This window comes from Rana temporaria, chromosome 5, assembly GCF_905171775.1.
Source record: "Rana temporaria chromosome 5, aRanTem1.1, whole genome shotgun sequence".
Lineage (NCBI taxonomy): Eukaryota > Metazoa > Chordata > Amphibia > Anura > Ranidae > Rana > Rana temporaria.
The window spans coordinates 324,467,184-324,474,442 of NC_053493.1; the positions used below are offsets into that span (position 1 = coordinate 324,467,184).

At 42.3% G+C, this 7,259-nt stretch overlaps 1 protein-coding gene across 2 annotated transcripts in view; it reads left to right on the plus strand.

Annotated features, from left to right (window-relative positions):
- Positions 1 to 7,259, plus strand: part of FAM110B (family with sequence similarity 110 member B) — a 212,444-nt gene that overhangs the window by 22,526 nt on the left and 182,659 nt on the right. For both annotated transcript variants that reach the window (XR_005749504.1, XM_040354238.1), the window contains exon 2: positions 5,376 to 5,437. The gene's annotated coding sequence lies outside the window, so the exon portion shown is untranslated. The remainder of the gene's footprint in view (positions 1 to 5,375; positions 5,438 to 7,259) is intronic.

Genomic DNA, 7,259 nt, shown 5'->3' on the forward strand with positions numbered 1-7,259 from the left:
TTAAAGTGTTAGTAAAGGGGAAAAAAAAAATTCACTTAAAATATCAAACATGTTATACTTACCTCCACTGTGCAGCTCGTTTTGCACAGAGTGGCCCCCCGATTCACGTCTTCTGGGGTCCCTCGGCGGCTGTCTCTGGTCCTCCCCGCAAGTAATGACCACAGTCATGCGTGGTGAGTAATTGCGGGCGCGCTCCCATGATACAGTGAGCGGCCATAGCCGCTCACTGTATCACTCGGGCGCGCCACGTCACTGGATGTGATTGACAGCAGCGCCAGCCAATGGCTGCGCAGCTCTCAATCCATCCGCTCTAGCCAATCAGCGGCCAGGCTGAGCGGCGAAGAGGATCTCGGGACCGAGCGCAGGACTTTCGACGGGTCAGGTAAGTAGGGCGGTATACACTGACGTTTTTTCACCTTAATGCATAGATTGCATTAAGGTGAAAAAACATTTTCCTTTACAACTCCTTTATATAAATAATAATAAAAAAAAAAATGCTAGTGTGCATGGTGCCTTACCCACTCAATCCAAAACCTAACAAATTGTCTGTAGTGTGTAACAGATTACCAGTTTCTTTTACTGCCCTTGCAGTGGAAGAGGAGCCAATTTTTATTTTGGCACTGGACAGTCTGCAGAATTTCGTAGGTGTCCCATTCGTCCTCTTAATTTTTGCTGAAAGAACAGCTAATCTAAGAACCCTGTTGCGTTGTAGTTCCAGAGTGGTCTTCATTAATACCATCACCACACCGTATTTATCGGGGTATTGCGCGCTCCGGCGTATAGCGCGCACCCCTAATTTTGACCCTAAAATCCTGTAAAAAAAATTTTTATTACATTTTACTATTTACAGTTTTGGTGTCTTGCCCAGCGTCCATCGGCGGCCTCGCCCGGCGTCCGTCTGCGGCTTTGGTGGTGTCCTCCCGGCTTCTCCCACGCTGTCTTCATGTCGAATCCCCGCTTCCCGCGCTCAGTTTGAAGCCTCCGCCGACGTATACCGAGCGCAGTACACTCGGGTATATTCGGCCAGGCTCGGCTTCTCACGCATAAATGTCACAGAGTGTGACTACGAGCGAAGCCAAGCCTGGCCGAATGTACCCGAGCGTACTGCGCTCAGTATATGTCGGCGCGGGTATCGGCGTATATCACGCACCCACGATTTTGCCCTAATTTTTCAGGGCAAAAAGTGCACGGTATACGCCGATAAATACGGTACACTTTGTTTTTTTTTTTTTACAAATGTAAAAGAAAAAAAAGTTTACAGTTTGGATGCAAATAATGCCTTTTTGAATACGATTGTTATTAGTTTTAAAGACCTAAGCAGCAAATTGAACTTTGATTTGTGAGAGTGACTCGCGGCAGACGTAGTACAATGTTTTACAGTACGCTGGCTGTCTGGAGTGATGTAACATTCTGTTCCTCGTGTCAGAAGTGAAGCCGTGACTTAATTTCAGTTTCCGTGCGTGTGTTTATTGAGAACTTGACACTTGGCATTGTGTTTGCGGGTTGTATCCATCACGTGGCATGCATGCGCCTTAAGCCAAACAAAATTCTGCAATTAGTAGTATGCCTTGCCAAGTCTTGATAAAGCAAGTTGAGAATTTTTCTGTGATGCCAGAGTATATAATTAGAGGAGAGTAATTGTAGGCCTGGATGGTGTTGTCTTTCCGTGTATGAGAGCAGAGCACCATTCCTGCACTATAATTTATCATCCCGAGAGTAAGATGTTTGTGTATAATCTCTTTCATGTAGGCCTGGAAAACTCATGAACACTTTGTTGGAAGAGAAACAAATGAGGTAACTGGGAAAGTGGCTATTATGTCAGTTATATTTTATAGGAGGGAACATCTACTTTTTTTTCTCCTTTTTAGAAAAGCCCAATAAAGCCATCCGATACTTTTATGCTTCAGACATTTGCAGTTATTTGATGTCGGGTTGTGAGAAATACTTTAGAATCTTGCAGTTGCACCATTGTTCTTAAAGATTAACTCCAGACCAATTATTTTTTATAATTTTTTTTTTGTCAAATTAAATCAGTAAACCTGCACTGAAGTGCAACACCTCTCAGCCAATAATCCTAGAAAATAAAAGCAGTTTTTAACCAACTCAATACAGGGCATTTTCACCCCCTTCCTTCCCAGGCCAATTTTTAGCTTTCAGTGTTGTAACATTTTGAATTACAATTGCACGGTCATGCAACACTGTACCCATATGAAATTATTTTTTTTTTTTTTACCCCCATAAATAGACCTTTCTTTTGGTGGTATTTGATCACCTCTGCGGTTTTTATTTTTTGCGCTATGATCAAAAATAGTGCGACAATTTTGAAAAAAACACTATTTTTTTGCTATAATAAATATCTAGGGCTGTTACTGATCAAAAATGTTCTGTTCGATTAATCTTTTTTTTTTTTTTTTTTTTTTTTATCGACTAATTTCGATTAATTGTAACGCACATACAGATCCAACTACTTTTAGCTGATGTCCTTGCAGGGTGATTCCCAGTGCAGCTACCAACCACTGGAAAAATGGATAGCGGGATACAAAAAACATACAAAGGCAGCGCTCGATGGGAATGGCATTAAAACTTTTATAGTCTCCAAGTAGGTAACCAAATAAATATTGCACTGGAGATAAAATCGATGTAGCTACATAAACTGTAAAAATGGTGCGAGTAATACCAAACGGTACCAAAAGCAGTCATAAAAACATGTAGCTAAGTATGATACTGGTAAAAAAATTTGTACAACGATATCACTGCTGAATCCAGATGAGGAGAGGTTAACATCAGTCCGTCGGCATGTAGATGTCCCGTGAAGGGAACTATCACAACTCCCAGTGGATGGCTGTAGAATCCCAGGTTGATAGAGGGAAGTGTAACAGCCCTTGCATGTGGCAGATAGTAAGGTCCCGCCGGCATGCAGATATGAAGGCGCAGCAAAGGAGCCCTTCAGATGGACACGGCAAGCCCCGCCGGTGTCCGTGATGTCACCGGATCTCCGACAGAACTCCCTGAAGGCCCAGAAGCCAGCGGAGAGGTGAGTACCAATCAAAAGAATTTTAATCGATCAAAAAGATTTTGATCGATCAAAAAAATTAAAGATTAATCGATTGATTAAAAGTTAATTTGCACATCCCTATAAATATCCCATTAAAGTGGATGTAAACCCAATTAATGAAATTTGAGCTGGGCACATATATCTGCAGTATTTTGTAATCTCTTTTCAATCAACTAAGTCTTATAGCTCTCGTCTTCTGAACGGTTCCTCTGTTATCAGCCTGAGAACTCCTGACATATTTTTTTTTTACTTTTTAGACAAAAGCAGCCTGAATCTTTTTTTCAAAGGAGGTTGCTAAAATAGAGTAGCAGAGAGCAGCTCCTATTACAAAATGGCTCTGAGAGTCTCTGCCTTTGAGGAGAGGGGATGTGTGCCTTTCCTCCAATCAGCAATGTTGGCTATCTTGGCTGTATGCCCAGACACCACACTCTGTGTTAACCAGGAAGAGAAAATCTCCCAACATGATCTCAACCGTATATAAATGTGAACACAGCAGATATTCATGTATACATGTAAAACATATATAGTGAGATTTGGTTAATTTCTGTGTATCATCTGAGACTGTTCACTCAAACTGTTCAGTTTAGGCCAATATGTATTCTTTAACATGTTTTTGGTCATGACTGTGACATTGCGGCGGACATATCGGACACTTTTGACACTATTTTGGGACCATTCACATTTATACAGTGATCAGTGCTATAAAAATGCACTGATTACTGTGTAAATGTGACTGGAAGGAAAGGGGTTAACACTAGGGGGCGATCAAGGGGGTTAAATGTGTATCCTAGGGAGTGATTCTAACTCTGGGGGGAGGGGACTCACAAGGGGAGGAGAAGATCGGTGTTCCTCTGTCCTGGGAACACACAGATCGGTCTCCTCTCACCTGACAGGATGTGGATCTGTGTGTTTACACACACACAGATTCATGTCCCTGCTGTGTGACAGGCAATTGCAGGTGCCCGCCGGGCATGCGCATCGGCTCCCGAGTGACACTGCGGGGGCATGCGCACCCCACTAGAGGCTCGGGAACCCCTTCTCATATTTTCCCAGTTGTCCTCCCACAGTAATTCTCTGGTACACAATGTCTTCTGTCCGCCATAGCATGATACTATTATTTTTCTACAACACAAAAGACTGGGTACATAATGTACGTTTTTAGGGTACCATGGGGTCCTGGGTACAGTGTATTGATGTACAAAGCAGTGTATGAATGCCTGGTCTACAGTACAACCAAATGAATGACCACCTCATTAAGAAAAACCTACTTGATCCCCCCCCCCCCCCTTCAGTCTGGATTTTGCCCTCAACACTCCACAGAATCTGCTCTCCTAAAACTCAAAAACTATTTACTAACAGCAAAAACCAATGGACCCTATTCTGTACCCCTATTTCTGGACCTTTCGGCTGACCACCCCCTTCTCAAAAGAACTTTACTCATATAGATCATTTTTTGTACAAAGCTTATGCCTTGTACACATGATTGGAATTTCTGATGGGGGGAAAAAAAGTAAGACGGAATGGGCCCCAGATTTTTTTTTTCCGTCGGAGTTTAGAAATAGGATTTTTTTTTTTCCATCGGGAAAAAAAATAAAACCTATTCAATCGGAAATTCCGATCGTCTGTATGGAACTCCGACGGAGAAAAAAAACATGCATGCTCAGAAACAAGTCGACGCATGCTCGGAAGCAGTGAACTTAATTTTCCTCGGCACGTCACCGTTTTGGACGATTAGAATTTGGTCTGACAGTGTGTATGCAAGATGGCTTGAATGGAATTCCAATGGAAAATTCCATCGGATTTTATCCCATTGGAAATTCCGATCGTGTGTACAGGGCATTAGACGCCTTTAGCATATTTATTTTTTCCTCCCCCTTTTTTTTTTTTTTTTTTTTCTGCAAGTAAGATACAATCAGAAACGTGCAGGGCACCGCATGTGTGAACCTAGGTTTAGATGAAAGTGTGTTACTGGCGAGATTACAAGGTCAAAATAAGAAAAAGAATGCAGCCACCATATTTAAGGATTGGTCAGCTGCAATATATTACGTTTTTGTTTGGGGTTTAAGACCACTTTCGTTTTTGCCGTTGCCCCTAAATTGTGTATACATTCAAATATTTTTAAAGAAAACTTGTACTGAAAAATAAATGTAGGCCGCGATTTCTGAGTGCTGGAAAATTAGTTTTGTAGATAAACCGTAAGCTCTTTTATCTTTTATTTTTTATAAACCTCATCGCACATATAGCATAAGTAGCCTTTAGAAGCTTAGCCCGTTGCACAGCATAATGCTGGTTTTAATCCTTTTTCCTCATGTGTCAGCAGGAATACATCACTAGACCTCTTCAGGAATTACCAAACCCGATATAAGACAAGACGTTCATAAGGTAGGATGTACTGATATCATTCAAACTGAATTCATGTTTTTCTGCTGGTAAAAATCCTGTGACAAGAATTTCCGTCATCAAAACACAACATATACATGCAGTAAGTGTGTCCACACATGAGTCCCTGACACCAAAGCCAAAAATGTTATGTCTTGCCGCTCACCAATCGGTATATATGGTGGCTGCATTCGTTTTCTCATTTTTCACCTGTCGATCTGGCCAGTAATGCACCTCCTGTATTATCTTCTGGATGAATGAACACAGGGGGCACAGCAGACGGCAGCATTATCAGTCTGGGGGGAGGGGATTGTTTAAATATACTAGCAGATTTAAATATATCAACAAAGATTTAAATATACCAACAAATTGAAGCCAAACTTCATCTCCTACTTTTATAATCGGCTACAGCAACAGTTTTTTTATTTTAATTTTTTTAATTTTTTTAAAGGGGTTGTAAAGGTAAACTTTTTTTTTTTTTTCTAAATACCGTATTTATCTGGGTATAGTGCGCACCGGCGTATAGCGCGCACCCAGTTCTAGGAGGGAAATTTCCTGAAAAAAATTACTTACAGTTTAAATGTCCCTCTTCGGTGTCTTGCCTGGTGGCCTTGTCCGGTCCGGCGTCTGTCTTCGGCCTTCATGGTGTCCTCCCCGCTTCTCCCGCGCTGTCTCCGAGCTGTCTCCGAGCGCCGCCGCCGACATATACCGAGCATAGTACACTCGGGTACACTCAGCTAGGCTCGACCACGCTCGGCTCCTCTCGCAGGGCGTGACCGCGAGCGGAGCCGAGCGTGGCAGAGCCTAGCCGAGTGTACTGCGCTCGGTATATGTCGGCGGCGGCGCTCAGAGACAGGGGATTGGCGTATAACGCGCACCCATTATTTTCCCCTGTTTTTAAGGGGGGAAAAAAGTGAGAGTTATACGCCGATAAATACGGTAGCTTCCTTTACCTTTAGTGCAGTCCTACTTCACTTACCTCATCCTTCGTTTTTGCTTTTAAATGTCCTTATTTCTTCTGACCCCTCCCCTGGAACACAGGAGAGTCAAGACGCTCTCTACGTTGACTCTCCTGTATTCCAGGGGAGGGGCAAGCACTACACTCCACACCAGGGAGAAAGCCTTGCATTACTGTGTGGAGTTACAGACAGAAGAACAGGAAGTGAGGATTAAATAAGGACATTTAAAAGCAAAATTGAAGGATGAGGTAAGTGAAGGATGACTGCACTAAGGTAAAGGAAGCTATTTAGGATTTTTATTTATTTTTTTACCTTTACAACCCCTCTTAAGGGTTTTAAATAAAAGCTGAGCATTGCAAGCACCCCCAGCCAGTGTTAAATGGTTTGTCCCATCCCTGTAAACAAATACATTTGGAGGAGAACTTGAAAATGAAGTTCTCTTCCAATGAAAATAAAGAAAAGTAAGCCTAAGGCCCCTCGTGTACACGGGACGCTGCTAAACGTACATTCAGAGGTAGTTGGACGCTTTTTTCAACTGCCCCTGAACTCTTTCAATGTTATCCTATGTGACCATGTGTCTTGTTTATTGCCGTTTTTAGGCAGTTGCGTTTTAACAGTGTTTCTTTGAAAGCAAAAAAATGGGTTCAGACGCAGAAGATTTCCACGTTTCAGACACCAAACGCGGTAACCCGCATTTAGCAGCATTTCATTTATAGGCGTTCTTCGTTTTTTGGCCATTTAAAAATATATATATTTTTTATTATTGAAACGCTTCTAAATGCAAACACGGCAAAACGTGCGTTTTAACCTGGGTTACTATCTGTCACGTTTAATCATTTAGGAGCCGTTGTAAAAGCATCCCGTGT